The following is a 19,964-nucleotide window of genomic DNA, read 5'->3' as shown; positions in this document are numbered from 1 at the left end:
GCAAGATCAAGAAATTGTGTCAGATGCGGATGGCATAAGTTGAAATTCCATTGGCAGTGGACAATAATAAAAACTTACAAAGCTTTAAATTTGCCACAAAGGTCATATTGAAATAGTTTGGGGATCGCTTAATAAACAGCACATTCATTTTCAGACCTTTCTGTACTGACTCATGCACAAAGCTGAGGTATAGTGTCGTGTGACATATTAATTAAAAACAATCTGTATTTAGTTACACAGGGGTATGGAATTTAAAGAGGTGCACAGCTTTTGAATGGCCTGACCTTATTGGTTCAAGAGGGGAAGCATCAGGCCAAAAGAGCAAACATGACCAAAAATTTCAGTTTTTAAGAGGTTTTCTCTTCAGTCTTATAGCTCAAAGTTTTCCTGTGTCCCTGTCTGAAATTTTGCACCAGACTTTCATTCAAAGACACTGGTCTTCTTCAACATCTCTAGGTGAAACATTTCTTTGTTCAAAGAAACAGGCCCACTGTTGCAACTAAATTTCAGTATATCGATTTAGAACTTAGTCCTCAAGCTTGAATATTCAAGTGCCGCCACCTGAAAAACAATTTTAAGAACATTAGATCAAATTGGGAACTTTAAAATTATACAAAAGTGACATTTATTCAAAATGTTGCTCACTGCATTTGTAATTGCTACTTATTTTAATCCTTCAATAGCTTCTTTGTCTTGCATTCCTTTTCCCTTTGGAGCCCTTGCTGAGGTTGGAAGTTAATAATTTAAGAAAATCTTTCTAATAATGTCTGTTGAATCGATATTGCAAACTTCATTGCTCTTAATGAGACTGAGATCCTTTTGTTAAACACATTCCCTCCCAGGCTGCTAGAGCACAGTCTGTATGTTCCTCTTGAGGCCAGTAAGAAAGACTTAGTGATGAACAATTCTTATTTTAATTTGCTGACACAGCCTAGTAGGAAGTTAGACCATCCCTTTCGATAGGCACAAACAGATTGTTTTTTGCTTTTTTGGATTTGTAAATAAGACAATACAGAATTTAAAAAATAACAGTATAGAATATCAAGTGGAATAAAATCAATAAATCTATTTTTAGAATATTATTAGTTTAAAATATACAGAAGAGACTCCTTTGAGCAATGCATGGAAGTATTAATGAATAGATTTGTTGATTATTAGTGACATTACTAGCTTAAAAGTTCCATTTTAACACAGGTTTATAAAATTTTTCAGCTATCATGCTCAAGCGCATTGCATAAACTAAGAAAATGAATGATTACTGCTCAGAAAACAATTACAAGGCAATTCCACGTGCATATCACAGTGAATAATTAAGGATGATCCCACCTGTGCACATAATTACATGCATAATCCTGCAGACAGGGATGTTATTGATGCTTTTTACTGACTTGCATGGACATTCCTTACATCTCCCAAGGTTGTAGAACAGAAATAAAGATAGATAATCATCTATTGACACCTCAAAAGTGATTTAGACTGTTAAAGTTAGGTCTTTATGGCCATTTTTTATGCCTTTGGGTATGTTCTCTGACCTCCAACTGCTTCTCCTGCTTACTGTAAATCTCCTGGGGTTCCTGCTCAGACCTGCCACTGTGGAATTCTTGCCAGAGGAAAAATATCTTTGCAGAAGGGAGTTGAAAAATTTCTGCAGGAAATATTTGGATAATTGGTCTTGTGGTGCTCATGCTAAGACAGACACAGAGTAGACCATTTCTTATGTCCTTGTTTTACTTAAAATATGTACCTTCTCTTTATGGACTTTCCAGCAAATGAGAAAAAGGTGTTTGTGTCTCCCAGCCATGAAATATTAGAGCTGTAAAATTTCCCTAGGCCAAGGTAATAGTTGTCTGCTCTTCAAAGAATGACTAGTCTGTTAGATTTTATTTGGATGTCATTGGTTTAACTTAAAATAATGCTCAAGTATTACAACTCCAGAAATTTAAGCTAAAGAATATGTAAATCATTCTTTGCAGGAGCTGTTCTGAGGCAATTCAGCAAAGATTCCAGGCAAAAGTGTTTCACATTTGATTCTCTTTGGAAGACCTGTTTTGACAAATTATGTATTAATGTAAATTGTCAAATTATGCCCCTTGCACACAGAATATAGATCAATATTTAGCTGTATTGATCAGACACACTAAAGATTTTAGCACTTGTCTAATGCAGAAGAACTACAATTCACAACAAATCTTGATTCAAAAGACATTTAAAGCTCTACCTTTCATCTTTTGGGAGTGCTTATGTTCAATATCCAGTAGCATAATGCCATTTTGGTGCTATATTCAGAGACTAGATTGCCTTAATGCATATGCTCTTGATTTGTAACTTTTAATAATCCATCTCAGTTTAAATTCTGTGCTTGATCATTGCAATTCTAATAAAAGTACAACACTGAGGCTTTAGGAAAATATTCATGAAAAAGATATACTGAGGAAAGATACCTGTTTACACAAAGCTCCTCACTACTGCAACTGCTACTCATGTGGTGAAATAACCAGGGGATCATACGGAAAAGGGATTGCTTGGTTTTTTAATTTAATTTTTTTTATTAGCAAGAAGAAGCAAATCCAACAGTTGGGACGGGAATCTGCACAGCAAATGTATTCTCTGATAAATTCTGGAGAGAGAGCTCCTTTTCTTCGTAGCCATTTGAGAGAAGACTATAAAAATGTCTATTTTAAAACCATCAAGGTTTTAGATATTTTAGATAATGATAATAACCTCATTCTGGAAAAAAAAAAATATCCTAAGAGGTATATTTTCCACAAGTGCTGTTGGCTGGCTTTAGGAGGCTTTATGGATGATGATTCAAATTTGGAGCCCTGTGGCAAAGGCTTCTGACATAAAAACTTCAACAAGGGCATCTGTCTTTGTTACTTATAGGCTCTACAATGGTTTTGTTGGAGTCACTTAGGGTGTAGGAACTGCTTCTGCTGAATTCTGCCTGTCTGTGGTTAGATGAATTGAGAGAAAGTTAGTTTAAGTTAAAGAAGACAGATATTTATGGTATTGGCCCTTATCCTACCATGATCTACGTGCGCAAGAAAGTCACCATTGAGCATATCCAGACTTGCTGCTGACAAATATTGCCCACAAGTGGGCCCTGAAATCATAGAAGGTTTTGATATATAGCCAAGAACACTGACTTCTCAGCATCATAGGAGCAGTGATTATAGGGCATATTTCCCAATAAAGGATATCCAGAAGGATATCACTCTGTGATACAGAGTATTTTTTGCCACTTCTCCTCATTGTGATTGAATTAATGGAGCTTTTCAATGCTTTCACAATGGCTACAAGTGTTACAAGAATCACAAATTTCAAACTAGAGACCAAAAAATTAAGAAACAACCATACAATAATATATTTTGGTACAGTAGCTGATGACACATTTTGCTGTGGTAAATTACAGAGACAAATTTTAATGAAAATCAGGGAAAATCCAGTGGGGATGATTGCCTGCCTTGATGCTAGCTATTTGCTCTTCTGTTTTTAAAAAAAGTTTGAAAGACTGGTTTTGTTTCAGTTTGAAGTTTTAGGAAGGACAAATTATTCCTTCTACAAAGATTGCTATTGTATCCATTTATTTGTGTAGACTGGTTACTTGTAAAGCACAGTCAGAATTCCTTCCAGAGACAATTTCTAGAGAGCCTCCTGGCTGAGACATCCCTATTCCCTTCTTTCTTGTTTGCCTGTCCACTAATCTTCAGCGTAATTAAGAATAAAAGAAAAATATAAGCCTGCAGTTAAGGAATTTGATTCTAGAAGCTTGACTTTTTAGTAGTTTTTTTTTGGTTGGTTGGTTGATTGGTTGGCTGGCTTTTTTATCCCTAAGTGGTGGAGTTCATAGCTCCTTTCAAATGCAGAAACACTTGTCATCACCTAAGGAGAGAGGGAAACTTCATGAGGGTGAGGCATCAAGATGAGGGAGATAGAAGTTTTAGCTGGAAAGTTTCATCTGATAAGTAATTAAAACAATAGGCAGAGATTATGATTTCACAGAAGAGAAACTTCTGTTCTAAATCCAGTGTCAGGATAAATAATGCCAGGGAGCCTGGCCATGTAGTGCTTGTCAGTGCAATAGTTGGTGCTTCTCTTCTCCTGTTGCCATGGTTACCTCCTCAGTTTCAGCCAAAATCAATCTATGTGGCTTTATTCACTTTGGGACTTAAACATCCTGTTACCGACTGTGCTAGCAAAGCGAACATGATGAAAATGTTGGATATCCTGTTTTGGTTTCTGGGTGACCACAGTGACCATGAACACAGAGTTTGAGAGGAGGTGTGATCATGATGGTGTGCCCTTGCTTAACCAAACACTGGCCAAGGCAATTTTTCAGGAACTCATTTAAGAAATTTAAGAAGACATGGTGGGTCCCCAGGCAGGAGGGAAATACAGATCTTGTCTTAAGTGAGGACATTAGATTAGACAGATCATGAAAAAAAAATGGATTAAGGAATTGGTGTAAAACCATAGAGATTATGAAGTGATAAGAAGTCAGTGTGGAGTTGTCAGGGTAAATCACATCAGCATGACTAAGATCTTCCTTTGGTGGGAGAGCTGTCCTAGTGCATGGAAGGGGAAACTTCAGACCCTATAGAAATTGCTCTTAGTGTTTTCAGAGACCTAAGGAAAAACTATCTACATGAAATCATCATGAAGATAGTGCCAGTTGAAAAAGTTATTAATCAAATAGTGGTCTGAGATTTTTTCTGTTTTTATATTTTAAATGGGATCCTGAGCAAGACTATAACTGGTATTTTGACCAGTTAATTGCATTCCTGGGTGACCCTGAGTTCATAATTCAGCTTGAGTTTAAGAAAGTGATGAATCACCCTGCGACCTGCAGTACTCAGTGGATAACAGATAATGTGAAAATGCCATGCCTGAGGGAAACTGAATGCTGTTATACAAAATGTATGATTAAGGAATATGCAGAAATAGAGCATCTGAAGATATAATAGCAGAATATGACCTGAATATGCATAAGTAATGAAGTAATAATCCCAAAATTGTCGTTCTGGAATGCAGAAAACACCAAGGGAATATCTAAGGCATAAACTGTAGTTATTCTCCTCTGCCAGAAATTAGGTAGCCTTAAGCACTGAACTCAGGATAGTTTTAGGCATGCAGTTCACTCCTTATTTTTAAATAATCATTCTTACATTTTCTTGTATTTATATAAATAATGTATAACAAAATTATTGCTGTGATTTTGGATTAAGCAAGAATGAACCTTCAGATTATAATCATTATTCTAACTAAAATTTTAGACCTTAATTTTCAAGAGAAGATGCACCTTCCTAGCCTACGTAGATCAGAAACATATGTTTATATTTCAGTTGTTTGTATGGATTCAGGTTACTTTCAGTAGAAAGTTCCTCTAACAGTATGTGTGTGACAGAAAGATTTGGGGAGTCAAACAATAATTCTCTTCTTTGGCACAGCTTCCCAGAAAGATGCATTTTAAGTGCAGAAAATGTTCTGGTTTGCATTAAACTGGCATATATTCAACTCACATCTCTCTGTCCAGGGCAGGAGTTGGCTGTTTGCAGAACAAACAGAATGGCTCATGTAAATCACATTCTCTTAAATAGTGCTTCTAGAAGTTAGATATTACAAGATGAATATGATCTAGTGTATCAAAGCCCAGTCTAAATAGAGATCAGCAACAATACCATGCAGAAAACCAATAGATGTCTTGTGCGTTGATGAAGGTTGTCTCTAGGTGCGAAGATTTCCATGGGAGCTGCTTTCCAGACAGCAGCATGACAGGAAGAGCCTGGTGACCCATTGTACCTAGTCTGGTCCCCCTCCCCTTGGGGGACTCAGAACTGAGGATGTGTCTTGACTGGTGCCCAGAAATCCCATCTTCTCAGGACTCTGAGTTCTTCATGTTTCATTCTGTACTGGAGGCAATGGGTTGCAGACTCTTGCCCTGACTTAAGAGAAGATATTATAACTCTGTAGGTTTCCTACATTGCTTCTTTCCTCTGATGTTGAGAGATTTGACTTCCCTTTCTCTCTTGTTTCTCTAAGGGTTATACGTCACTCCAGTTCATTGACTTATTGAGCTCTTTATTTTCAGTATCTTGCATGTGCAGTGATATAAGACTAAAGGAATGCTATTAGCTAAAAATCATTGTTTAATTTTTTTTCTCTAGAATACAGTCTAAGAGGGATGCATGTAGTAAAGCAGGAAAAAGATTTCTGAGGAGGGTATAAGGACCTCAAAGCCAGCTCCTGGTGTCACTTGTCTCAGTTTAGTGTTTTAAGGGCTAAGCATTTATTGTCTGGCCACAAAATGGAAGTACTGCAGAGAAAAATTTCACTGTGGGTCTGCCCCTGCTTTAGATTGTTAGACATTAAAATAACACACCAGATATTTGTTTTTGTTTTCTTAACACTTTTGTTAGATAACCAGTTTTTCACCAGAACCACAAAAAGTTAGGTTCAGATCGGCTTTAGTGTTAAGTTAAAAAAACCCCAACAACAAAACCCCTCACAAACTAACATACAACTCTCATAAGAAACTATCTATTTCACCTGCTCAAATAGTATTTTAAAATTCAATTTATATGTGGAGAGCAGCATATTTGTAATATGACTGGGTGTAAAGCAAGATTTTATCCTTTTTAGTAATCCTGTCCTATCCCATCACCATTTCTGTCACTTGCAGACTATCCTGCACAATTTTTCAAAATATGTCACATTATGAAAAGGACAGCTCAACTGTAAAAAGCCAAAATTGTGCTGATGGGTACAAGTAAAAAAAACCCAAATATCTCCTTCTCTCAGCTGTTATGTCATGCTGCATCACAGCCCATTAATGCTCTTTCCAACGTGGTACCTCTTACACATATCTCAAAGTTTCAGAGTGCCATAATGTTAATCTAGTTATCTAGTTATCAAAGTCAAAACAGAAACATGCATATTCTAAAATCTAAGCACAGACCGTTACCTTGCATTTTGTCACATCTTAACTGGTTCCTGCACCTGACTTTCCACCATTAGCTCTAATACATGCAGAATTCCAAGTTTTAGTCCAAACTCATGGATACATAGCCAGCCCTATACAGAAAGTGGACTGGTAGTCTCTCTCACCTCTTTATCCATGTTTCTTCCAAGCATTGATAGCTTGACATTTCTGGCTTAATCAAATGTCACTTTACTGAAGCCTCTGACCTAAGCCCAATACTGCAGGGTTCTCTTAAGACTCACACTGGTTTTAACGAGATTGAAACCAATTTCTCACACATAACAAATATAGACAGCTCCAGCTCCATAACAAAACACTCGCCATAGTCTCATAGTAGCTGCCATTTGTTACAGACCAAAGCATGTCTCACAGAATGCTGCTTTATGTCAACAACTGAGATCAGAACTAGAATAGAAAAATCTTATATGTATATTGAAAAATAACTACATCCAACCCACATAATTAATTTTATGGCATTTGAATTGAGCCTAAGGGTAAACATAACATTTAAGCTGACAGTTATGTATGGTCTAAAAAACCAAAGATTTGAATATTTTATTTTCTGTCAGAGGTACAATCTGTTTGCAGACTTAGAGAAAACTACTTCAGCAGGCAACAGCATCAACACAGCGATTCAAAGCTGACGTTGTTCAAAACCTCGACTGAAAGCAGCAGAAGCAGCTTTCCAAAGACCTCTCTGTCCCAAGGCAGGTCCAACTTCTATTTTGAGCAGGGAATCCAGCCAGGTTTTGCAGACTGAGTTAGTTTGCCAAAATACTGTCTGTGTTCTTAGACCTATTTATCTTAAGAACATATCTCTAAATTTTAGGGGTTTTTTTTAACAGCATATGGACAAGGAACCCTACTAGAGGGATATAGAAGCCAGGTGTTTCTTGTTGCTACTTTTTCTATAGTAGATGGCTAAAACTGGAATCAGCAAGGGGCTTACCACTGTCTTCCAGAAATGCAGAGATTTGGTAAAGAGATGTCCTTCTCCAGAACCTAAGCTCTGTGCTTCTAAAACTGCAGATTCACTGCTACATTAGGAAGTTAAAAAGTCAATATTAATGTCTTACGAATGGGTCATCTTCAGTGACTCAAGACACAAGCACAGCATTGCAGCAAAGAGATCACATTCTGACTGAGGAGATTATTTTTTCCTAACTAAGCATGGAACAATATTCCCCTCCCCCCTCCAATTCTCTCCAGCTCTTAGTCTGATTTATCATTTTGTGTTTATTGTAATTTTTTGCCTTCTAGTGTGGCAGTCAGCATTGGATTAACAGCTGTGTTGTGCTAGTACATGCTGCACCTCAGATGTACATTCAGTTTATGTGTATATAGGTGGGTTGCAAATATGTAATGAAGCATATTTTCTCCTGAGGAATGCAGATCATAATACTCAGACTTGAGAGATAATGATTATGGAAAATTACTTTTCTCTCTTTGGATTGTATTTCTGCTTCCTTACAAAGAAGAAAGACACCTTTTTTCTTATTAAAAACAAAACCAGTGCACAATATTTGCAAGAATGTGGTGCAAAGGGGAAAATGATTAAACACAGTCACCAAAGAAAATTAAAAAAAAAAAAAGAAAAAACCCAAAGAAACAACCCTTCTCAACAAAATCTTAACACCTCTCCCAAAAAACAAACTCCAAAAAGCCAATCCCACACCCTCCTCTCAGGCTATGCCATTCACAGTCTCCCTTTTGCTTTCTGCATATTTTTCAGTGAATACTCTGTAGGTACCAAGTGCACTGTAAACAGTAATGTCCATGTCCATATCTTTCATCCAGATAGGATAGCAGGTATTACTCCATAAGTGGGAGCCAAGATTTAAGAAGCATTCCCTGTCTGTGATTTCTTGCACTCAGACTCACAGTGCAGTTGCTCCATAACACTAGCACTGGCTACAGGATAACAGTGCTGCCTGTAAGTCATAGATTTTGTCTGTGCAGTGATCACATGAAGAGAAGAGCTGTCCTAAAAATTCTTGTTGTATTACTAGATTTGTGTCCCAGATTGTGGGATTTAGAGAGTTACAAATTTGATATCTTAGAGCATAATCTATTTCAATAATCAAAACAAAAGGATTCTTAAAAGTGTCAGTAGGAAGGAGAATCCAGAGATATGTGTGTCTGTGTTTACCCAGGTAATGTCATATGCAATGGGGGCAAATATTTTCTTTCCATGTTATGAATTCTTTGGGGTCTTCTTTTCTACTATTCTTCAGATTCACATGGTATATTGCCTTTTTATTATTTTGGTCAGGAATATAAGCAAAGAATGAGAATTTCACCCAAATCTGTTCTACAAAATTATGCAAATACAGACACTGGAACACTAAGCAGAAAAGCAAATTTGGAAATTTTTCATAAAGGAACTCCAAGCCCACATCAGCCTCAAAACTGAAACCTTCCATTTAGTCTAAACTCAAAGCAGCCAAATAACTGCAATTTGTTCTCACATACACAAGTTTTACATTTCCTAGCTCATTACCTCTAGTAAGAAAGCCTCAGGAGCACAGGATGGATCAGGTTCTGAGGAACTGTGGAACACAACACAGGAAGCTATGTTGTGGCTGAGATCTGTGCAACTCTGCCTCCACAGTAAGCAAGACCTAAAGTAGATGTCCTGTCTGATTTTTTGACAGCTGTCAAATATAACACCCAGAGACCTTATTTGCTTTTGGAAATGCCACCAGGAGGCTGCAAAGTTAAGAAAACAAGAGAAGGTCTAAGGAAATGGGTGACTAACTGTTTCTGAGCTTTCTGTGAGCAACTGGAACTAAATTGGCTGTCTCTAAAGGGACTCTGAGCTTATGAAACTCTCTTGTTGTTCTGAAATACATATATCTGCTGTGGGACATAAATGCTGTGCCAAGCCTGCACAAGTGCTGCTCTTGACCAAAGGCAGGAAACATACCCTTTGAAAAGTTCTATAGTGAGATTAAAAACAAAGTTGATTTCTTGGGGTGGGTATTAGTACTGATTTTATCTCAAGGCTTTGCTCCTTTTATTCAACATCCCTGTATTATATTGACTTGTGTGAAACTCACCCAGAGTTTCTGCTCTACTCTTCATTTTATATGTATCTCTTACAAGTAGATTTTAAATTCAGTTTTTTGCAATGTATTGGTTATCTGAGGCGGGGTTAATTTAATCCTCATTTCTCTTCAACTTGCAAAAATGAGGCACTACATATATTTTTTTCATAACTCTCCCACTGCACCTCTGTGTGCAGTTGGAAAGATGCCATGCAATCCCATCAGGTGCGTGGATGTTGTTTAGAAACTGGCAAGTGGATTAATATTTAGACAGTTGAGTGAAAGATTCAAGTGCTTTGAGTCTGCCACAGACTTAATATCAGCACCATAATAATTTAAAGAAGCAACTATGCTAAAATTGTAATTCTGTCTCCTAGCTTGGTAATAGCTGTGCTTGCTAAACTTGGGTGCTCTTGTCTCAGACCAGCTACTAGGCCTACTCATTGGAGGCACTCCCTAAGATGCATCAAAATGAGCCACAGGATCAGCAGTGAACAGCCAGGCATGCAAACAATTTATATGGAGCAGATTAATACAATTCTATTTAATGCCATGTAAATGGCCAGCTGTTGAGAAGGGCTCTCTCTAGCAGGGTGTTGAGAACAGTTGTGGGCTATTTCTTCATTAGGCACAGTGCATTTGCAAACAGGCAATTTTCCTGATCTCTATGTCAAAATTTCTGTATTACAGCAGAAATCAGAAATAACTTCCTTAAATAATTTATTTTTTTAATGCATTGTACTTGATATCAGAATTGAGCTACATGCATTCAGCAAGGAATTAAGGATTATCTTGGAGGAAATATTCTATTACTGTTACTAGAAAGATAGTAATAGAAATATTCTATTAATGTTACCTGTGTTCTATTATTGTGAAGTACATTGTTGTAGAACTGACCTTGAAAATTAATGGTAATTTCACTTATCCCTCTAGAAACAACTTTGCCATATTGCTAGAAATGATTTGTGGTTTTTCCTTCATTCCATGAAAATCTAGTCAGTTCTGAGCAGCTCAGCACTGTGCAATTCTTGCCTAACACGTATGTATCATGCTGCAGGTCCACTCATTAGCTGACACATGACAAGCCTAAGTGCAGTACAACATAAATCTTGCCACATTGGTTCAGAGTGACCACTCATCTAAGGCAGCTTCACATTGCCAGCCATACCCAGCTACAAACACTTCACAAAAGTCCTGGAAGAGGTAATTACAAAAAAAGCATTCCCATGCCAGTACTCCGAGTGAGTGGATAGGGTATATTGCAAAGGGTGTTTTTAGGTGAAATCAGAGTGAAAAGGAGTTGGTTTTGGGGCTGAGGATTTCATCAGAATGTAGCTCTGGACAGCTCTGCAGTGGAGCCTGAGGATGATGTTCAGTTGCGGCAGCAGGGGACAAGAAGACTTAGAAACATGTTTTTGGCATATGAGGTTGCAGATCCTGTCTATGATAAACCAATACGTGGTAGAGCATAAAACATCTGTGGTTCAGTATTCAGTGATGCAGTTTAGACACAAGAAGGGAAAAATCTACCTCCACTAATCAGCTATACAATATTCTGCCCAAATATTGCTATGTAGAAAAATATTCTCTTTCAGCAATCTGATCTGAGGCAGGGCATGCTGGTTCCTATTTTTTCTGCCAGAACATTCCAGTTTGCCTCCACAATGAGACTGCAGATCTGAATGAGGAAATCAGAATGTAAATTTTCCTACACTGATTATAAATTGGAAAAACTCTCATCATCAACACAGACTCACTTTGGCTCTACATAAGGCATCTATTATAAAAGACCTGAACTAGAGCTGGCTAAGCCTAGAATCCTGAGCAGCAGAAAATGTTAATGCTATGATATGTATTTGTGTGTTACATTTAAAATACTCCATCAAAGAGGTTTTATGTGAAGTCACAAAAGAGAGAGGTATCTACATGGAGACCTAGCAAGTTTTCATGCCTGAAGCCATTGTAAGACTTGAAATGAGAAGGAAATACAGCAAAACCACAGCCATAAAAATCCCAGGGTCTCTAGAATTTAGCAAGGATTGGTGTTCTGTCAGTGACAAAGTGTCACTGACACTTTGATCAAGGACACCCCCGGCGAGTTTGCCGATGACACAAAGCTGTGCAGTGCAGCTGACACACAGAGGGAAGGGATGGCATCCAGAGGGACCTGGGCAGGCTTCAGAGGTGGGACTGTGTGAGCCTCATGAAGTTCAGTAAGGCCAAGTGCAAGGTTCAGCACCTGAGTCAGGGCAATCCCAACAGATACAGACTGGGCAGAGAATGGATTGAGAGCAGCCCTGAGGAGAAGGACTTGGGGGTGTTGGTGGAGGAGAAGCTCAGCAAGAATTGGCAATATGCACTTGCAGCCCAGAGAGCCAGCCTGTAGCGTCAAAACCAGCATGGCCAGCAGGGTGAGGGAATGAATCCTGCCACTCTGCTCTGCTCTCATGAGACCCCTCTGGAGTAGGATGGGACTTTGAACAACCTGGTCTAGTGGAAGGTGTCCCTGCCTGTGGCAGGGATGTTAGAACTAGATGATCTTTAACGTCCCTTTCAGTCCAAGGGGTTCTATGATTCTATGAAATCAAAACATGCCTTTGTTTCAGTGATGTTTAGCTGAACCATTTAAAACTCTTGTACAGTATTTTTCTGGTTAAACTCAAATAAAAGCAAGTTAAAAACATATCTTTCATGTAGAATCTTGAGGTACCCAGTGCAGCTTCCAAAAAAAATGATGATAATCACTAAGTATGCATCTATTTTTCCAATTTGAAAATATCCTCAGTATCTAGCTGAAAAGGATTCTATTGAGTACTACTTCCATTCCAGATCTGTCGAGTATTAGTTCTATTCCAGATCAATCAACTACTGTATTAAAGGAGTCATACAGCCATATGAGGAGGAGGAAAACTGAAGGACAGCTACAGAAAAGAAGGAACTGAATTTCACTCTCCAGAAGAACAGGAAGAGAAATTGATGGTCTGCCAGGTCTGTGAAGAAAACCAAGCTGCTTAATTTATAAAGGGATAAACATATGACCCTAACTAGTTTCTGAAGAAAAGAAATGGCAAGGCCAAATGAATAAAACAACTAGACTAGACTGACTTGGCAAAAAGAAACTGAGGGTGGATATCTGAAAGTACTAGTGTAGTTGATTGCAAAAAATGTACTTGGGAAGGAATTCAAGAACACAGAATGAGCAGCTGATTAGTTCATAGAAGACAATTATAAGTCATTAAAGCATCACAAAGCAACTGCTGAGGGAATGTCTGCAGAAAACAGAATTAAGGATAAGTAAAGCCGTGGCTAAGCAAACTATACCTGCTCCTTGATGCATCAGAAAACATCTCAGGTTATTCAAAAATATGAAGAAAGTCCTTTGTGAAGCAAACATGTTAAGAATAGTTAAACCCCGATAACTGACACAAATCCAAAATTCCAAGAGGATCACTCATCCGAAAGATGAGTGAACTCACAAATCCAAAGAGGAACACTCTTGATGACAAAAGGGGCGCAGTTTTCCACATTGCACTTGTGAAATGCTTCTTAATATTTAATAGTGCTGTCAAAGCCAAAGCAGATCTCAGGAGCTCTGCTTTGTGTTTCAAGGTTTTCAGCAGACTGCTGGTATGATATGACATATACTCTGCCTTAGTGTTGCTTAAGTGGGGCTGACTGCAAATCCTTTCTCTCAGGATCCCTTAACTTAAAGGATAGAGGCATTGCAAAGTGAAGCCTGCTATTCCCATTTTTATCCTGACTGAACTGCTATTTTGAAGTGTTTAATTGCATGTTAGAAGACGATATTGGGAATCCAACTGCTAGAGTTACCTCTAGCCTCTTCATTTAAAGGAGAATTACAATTATGCTGTGTTTCTGCATGTTAAGAACTCATGCCTGGTAGGGTACATACGTCTCTCTTTACCAGAACTAGAGTTGTTTTTTCAAGCAAAATGCTGATGTCTCAGTTTTTGTAAAAGTCCTTTGTTCAGGAGAGTGCATAGACTATCTAATGTGGTTCATTTAATTAAGATTAGTCAAATAATGCTGTGAAATTTTACTTGTGTGCAAAAGTCAGTTCATACGGAATTAATAGCAATGAAACCAAAAACTGAGAAAAATCATCATTATGTGTCAATTTTTGCTATTTTATAGCATCCATATATACCAAACTTTGCTGAATAAGCACAACTCTTTGCCAAAAAATAATAAATTCAAAACAAAGCATGCTACATTCCAGTGGTTCTGGCAGTAGGAAAAAAGGGGCATTTTTCTAATTCAGCGAACAAAAAAGGTTTACTCAACTGAGACATGAGAGGAATATTTTTCAAAATCTCTAACTGAATACCTATTTTATTGATAAAGAAAGAAATGGAAATAACTGACAGAACACATTCTTTAACTAAATTTTAAAATGTTGACATTGATAGCACTAGAAAAATTTAAGGTAATAGGGCTAAAGCTATAGTATTGTCCCATTTATTTCTTTCAGAATAACCTTTTGAACAACAGCAGAATAATGCAGGGATCAGGTTCATTTTTCAAAGAGTGTTTTACAGGGCTCCACTTTCAGACTTATCAGTGCTGAGTACTGGAATGTATTATTTTCACAGTACAGAGTTCTTATTCCTTTTCAAGTGTGTGTGTTATTGTATCCATAACATTTAGAATCTAGTATTTTAAATGAGAATTTAATTAATTTATTCAGTTATAGTGACATCCAAAAAACTATAAAAAATACAATGCTCTTGTCAGAAAAGTGTAACACAATAAGTCATAATTAATGGTTTTAAGTTATAATGCACATTCTGGCTGAAAGAAAATTCAGAATTTCAATCAGTGGGGGAAGAATTAGCTGAGAAAATTATAGTTTGGATAATTGAATGGTTAATAAAAGGTTTATTTACTTATTAAAGAGGACCATTTGTGAGAAACTGAAATCATATATGCAATTAAGTGAGGACTATACACCATGATAAAACAGAGCTTACTAATGATTTTTTTCAAGAATAAAACCATTTCTTCAAAGCATTGTAAAATGCTTAAAGGCTTCTAAGGCCTGGGTGAGGTGTACACATGTAGACACTTGCACACACATGCACAAAAAAGGGAAAAGTCCTTCAGTGAGGAACCACAACTTTCACAGAACTATAGAAGCATTGGGTTTCAACTTAGAATCTTTTTTCCTCATAGTTTGTGGAAAACTGTAATTCAGAAATACTAAAATAATTCACAAGCAAATCTGGGACTGATATACATTATGGGTTTTGCAACTGGCTAAGACCTTGGGGATGGGAAGAGGTGTTCCCTAGTTACTCACTCTGATCATTAAGCTGTCAGAGCGCCCTGTCTCAGAATCACTACTTTTTGCCATTTTTCATTTCAGTGGTATGTATGGTAATATTCAGAAAGAGATTTTTAGCTTGATGATACTTAATTAAGATACACTTGGAGTTAATAAGAAACAATGTATTCAATTTAGCTAAAATACATAATGCCTAATGATGGCTTATATAAAGAAATGAGTGTTATTTTTTATGACAGCAAGTTAGAGGAAAGTGCTGCAAGCACTGGATAGAGAAAATGTGGAGGTACATGTTTGAAACATGATTGACTGGGATAGTAATTTGGACACTGTTACAAAGAAATATTCCATTTAGTGTAGAATTTTTGCTTTAGTAGTATGATTAAAAAATGCAATAGAGCTCCAGGTGGACCTTTTATTAGATGGATAGCTGTGACAGCTGGATGAAAGATATGTGTGTATGAAGTACAGTTCAGACAGCCTTTTCTAGTGTCTTGAAGAGCTACTCAGATTACAAATTGTTTAGAACTCGGTAGCTTTAGGTAATTGCCCTTAGCACATGACACTTCTCTAAGTCCTACCTCTTGAGCCCAGGGAATCAAGCATCAATTCCTCCTTCATTTGTGTCTACACAAATCTGAGGGGCTTGCAATGTAGATGAGTAGATTGCTGTCTTCCCTACACTCCATCTTTCTGTTTTATTGTATAGCACCACAAATCACCTAGCAACAATTGTTTCATTATGTTTTGTCTACAAACATATATAACTCTGCCATATACAGTGATGTGCCATTTATTACAGTGTACTAGGTTTTATCTAAGAACTTTTGTCGGCAGATTGCTTTCATGCTTCAGATTGTAAAAAGGAAAATTATTTCAAACTTTAAATTACCTAACTAGGCGAGCTAAGAATAGGATTAGGTAAACAAGCCTTCACACAAATGTTACACAAAGGTGGAGAGTGCATGAGTAGATTATGCATCCCTTTGTCTTTTATTTTATTTTTCAGAGCTGTCCTCCATTAGCTACTTCAGCTTATAAATTTTGTGCTAATATGTCTAACAGGCACAAAGCTTAGCACAATGATCTCAAACAGAGTTAAGATCTTCCACAACTCATTTATTTCTCAGGCACATGTAACATAGGTATGTTTTCTCCAGTTTTTCAGCATGGATTTTTCAATACCTTGAACACTGTGATGTGTGCTGCTTGGGTTTTCACAGAATGTAGTTCTTGACCCATTGAGGCAAGTGACAAGTCAGCAGCTTCCTTTACCCCTTCTTAATCTTTCACATATGTTTTTTTCCACTTTTGTTCACTAAAAACTCCTTGGTATCCAATTCCTCAACAAATAGTGTAGCTATGTAACTCTACATTTTCCTAACCAAGCGCCCTTTCTCTAACAGAATTTCTTCTTTCCATGGTGTTTATGCAGGGTGTTTATTCAATCAGTGCTGGCCTCTACCTCCATTTGGAGATAGCCAGAAAAAATCCACTAGCACTCCTTGACCAACAACCCAAACACTTTACTGTCATTTACTAAGCTCAAAACTAGGGAGTTAATTTTGTCGATTTTACTTAGGAGTTTTAAAGCATCCAAACTCAAATAACATGACCAACCTACAAAGGTTTTTTTGCTCCTATTCTTCATGAACAAATCTTAGAGGGATATTTTAGACTAAAGTAATTGTTTATTCAGCTCCCAGAAGACCACTGCCTGAGGGTGATGCATTCTGTCCTAGGAAAAATAATAAGGCAAATTAAGTTCATGTTTTACAAGCACAGAAACTGATCAGTGGCAGATTCAGCTTCCTGGTACAAGGATCATGACATTATGGGATAGAAAAGCGATCTCCTGGTTAGAGTAGAGAGTGGGGAAGTTTTGTAAAGGGTAAATGGGACAGATGGCTGTTCTAATATGTGAGAGAGTGAACTGTATCTTTGAGCCACGTTTCAGGGTGGTGATGGTGGAGTCCCAAACACACCAGTGGGCACTTGCCCTGCTGCAGAGCAGGACCCAGTGAAGAACGAGTATGATACTGAAAAAGGACAAGGATTATTTGTTTTACTGTGATTTCTAAAAAATAGTACCCATTTCAAGGAGTCAGTCTGGATTATAATCTCCTTTGGAATCTTTCCAGAGCTGGAATATTGGGGTGTTGGGTGGGATTTTTTTTAGTTGCAGTTGCCTAGTGTTATGTGCTTTAATCTCAAATAAGGCAACACCTGTATTCCTTCTCTAGGAAGTCCATTTCTGGGAAGGATTTAGATTTGTAAGATCATGGTGCAAATAGGAATCTTGTTAGTTACATTGACATTGATAAAGGAAACCTCATTACACTAACAGAGTTTGACTGGGGGAGATTAGGATATGAGAGTCATGACAGGCTGGTGAGGATTTGCCTCTTGTCTAGGCCCTGCAGGACAGATGCTTGATTAACTTTCATCTGCTTTTGAAATGCCATGCTGTTTTGACTCAGAAAATAAATTATATGATCCAGTATATGTGCTATATCCTAGCCTTACCTCACCTATTACACAATGGAATCTAATTATCCTCTTTCCATGTGCATATTGAGGTGTTGGTTTCAAGTATAATAGTGGTGTCTGCTTTGTGGCAACTTCCATAGCAATGAAAGCAGGGTGCTGTGGTAACATAAAAGAAGCAATTGCAAGTTAAAATCTGCTGCACCATGGAGTTTCAAGCCCCTCAGCATTTCTATTGTGCATTTTGATAGTGCTGGTTAGAGTTATGTCAATAGGCAGAAAAAACTTAACTAGCAACTGATTTTCAAAAGAGCTGATTTCACAGGGCATCACTAGGGAGGCAGCACACAATGCTACATGAGCATCTTTCTTCTACGGTCCCTGGCATTTAAGAGAAGGAAAGTCAAATGCTGTTTTCTTATACAACAGCATACAGATGGATGTCCAGCGACAGCAACCACCGAACAAAATTCAGCGTAATATTTTTATTTCAGTTTCAAAATATATTAAATTGCTTATAAAGTTATTTTTCCTCTGGCAATCAGTAACACATATAAGAATGTTATTGATAAAACCAGTTAAAATACAGAGACTGTAATACAGCCACTTTAATGATATTGTACTGCTATTGCAGCAGCAGCAGCAGCCCATCAGACTTTACTAGATATAATTCTTGGTTTATTTCAGGGAGTTTTATGCCCTGGTTCACATATGAATTCTTGCACATATTGAAAAAGTTACATAGAATCTGAACTGATGACTACTCTGGGATCTGATTGTGGTTTGTTTAATTTGTCACAGTGGGTACAAGAGCATTCCACATCAATAACATCAATAACATCAATAACATCAATACTATCTGAGAGACACATGCACCAAGTCAGCAAAAACCACAGGGCATTTAAATTATTTTTACACACTAGCATGTGGTGAGTGCTCAAATGCTAATAAAGAACTAGTCATAATAATTTCAAAATCTTAAGAAAATCTCATGAGCACACAAAAAAAGGAAATTGCTATGCCCATTATAATGCTTGACAGCATCTTTTGACAGCAGAAGACAGGAGGGAACTTTGAGAATTTGCACATTTATTCTCAAGTATTTGTATTGTGTCAGAATCTGTTTGTAAAAAGAACAATGTCATTGTAATAGGAGACTCTAATATTGAGTTAGATAGCGTGGAAGTGCACTACTTTCCTGAAGAAAGAGTTTTTTCAGGAGAGGCGAAGAAAGGATTTAAGAATTCTGGTTTACATAGCTAACAGTTATGGGAAATCCATTAATTCTATTGTGTTTTGCTATAAATATAGAGATAGACCATACATGAGCTACACGGGCTAAAATTGTGAAACATTTTGCTGTGGTCTACACTTCATTCCTGAACAAAGAAAATAAATTTTACTCAGAAAAGATGAATTAAAAGAAATAACAAAAAAATCCTCATACATTTAAATTTAAAAACCTTTATTTTTTAAGATAACTTAGGAGTATTTTACTCAAACTTTGTCTCAGATATTTAATGCCAGAACCTGAGCTAGCAACTAATTTGAGATCATTGGTTCACTTAAAATTGCATAAGAATTTCTGTCCTTTTTAAAAATAGCTGGGAATAAAAAAACCCTGCATTGTTTTGATATTAATTATCTTCAAAAGAAGGAGCTTATTCTCTCAAGACAGACATAACCTAATTTTTCTGCAGATATGAAATATATGTGCTTAATAATTTTGTATATAAAAGAAACTTAGGTTATTTTAAGCTTTACTAACAGCTGCTTAATGCTGGGCTAGAGAGTTGAATATACTGCTAAAAATAATTCAATCATGTGTTTTTTCACCTTTAAAAATCTTTTTACAAAGTAACTCTAAATAAAAAAAAAAAGAAACTTGCATTAGGAAAAAAGGGACTCCACCTAGAGTGCTGCATCCACCTCTCAGCTCTGAGGTCCTCAACACAGGAAGGATCTCAACCTGTTGGAGCAAGTCCAGAGAAGGGTCACCAAGATGGTTGGATGGATGAGGAAATGTTGAAAAGATTGGAATTGATCAGCCTGGAGAAATAAAGGCTTCGGAATAACCAAATTGCACCTTTCCAGTACGTGGAAGGAAGCAACAGGAGACCTGGAGAAGGATATTTTAAAAGGGCAT

Source organism: Camarhynchus parvulus, chromosome 3 (genome assembly GCF_901933205.1).
Source record: "Camarhynchus parvulus chromosome 3, STF_HiC, whole genome shotgun sequence".
Lineage (NCBI taxonomy): Eukaryota > Metazoa > Chordata > Aves > Passeriformes > Thraupidae > Camarhynchus > Camarhynchus parvulus.
This window is presented reverse-complemented; position numbering follows the sequence as displayed.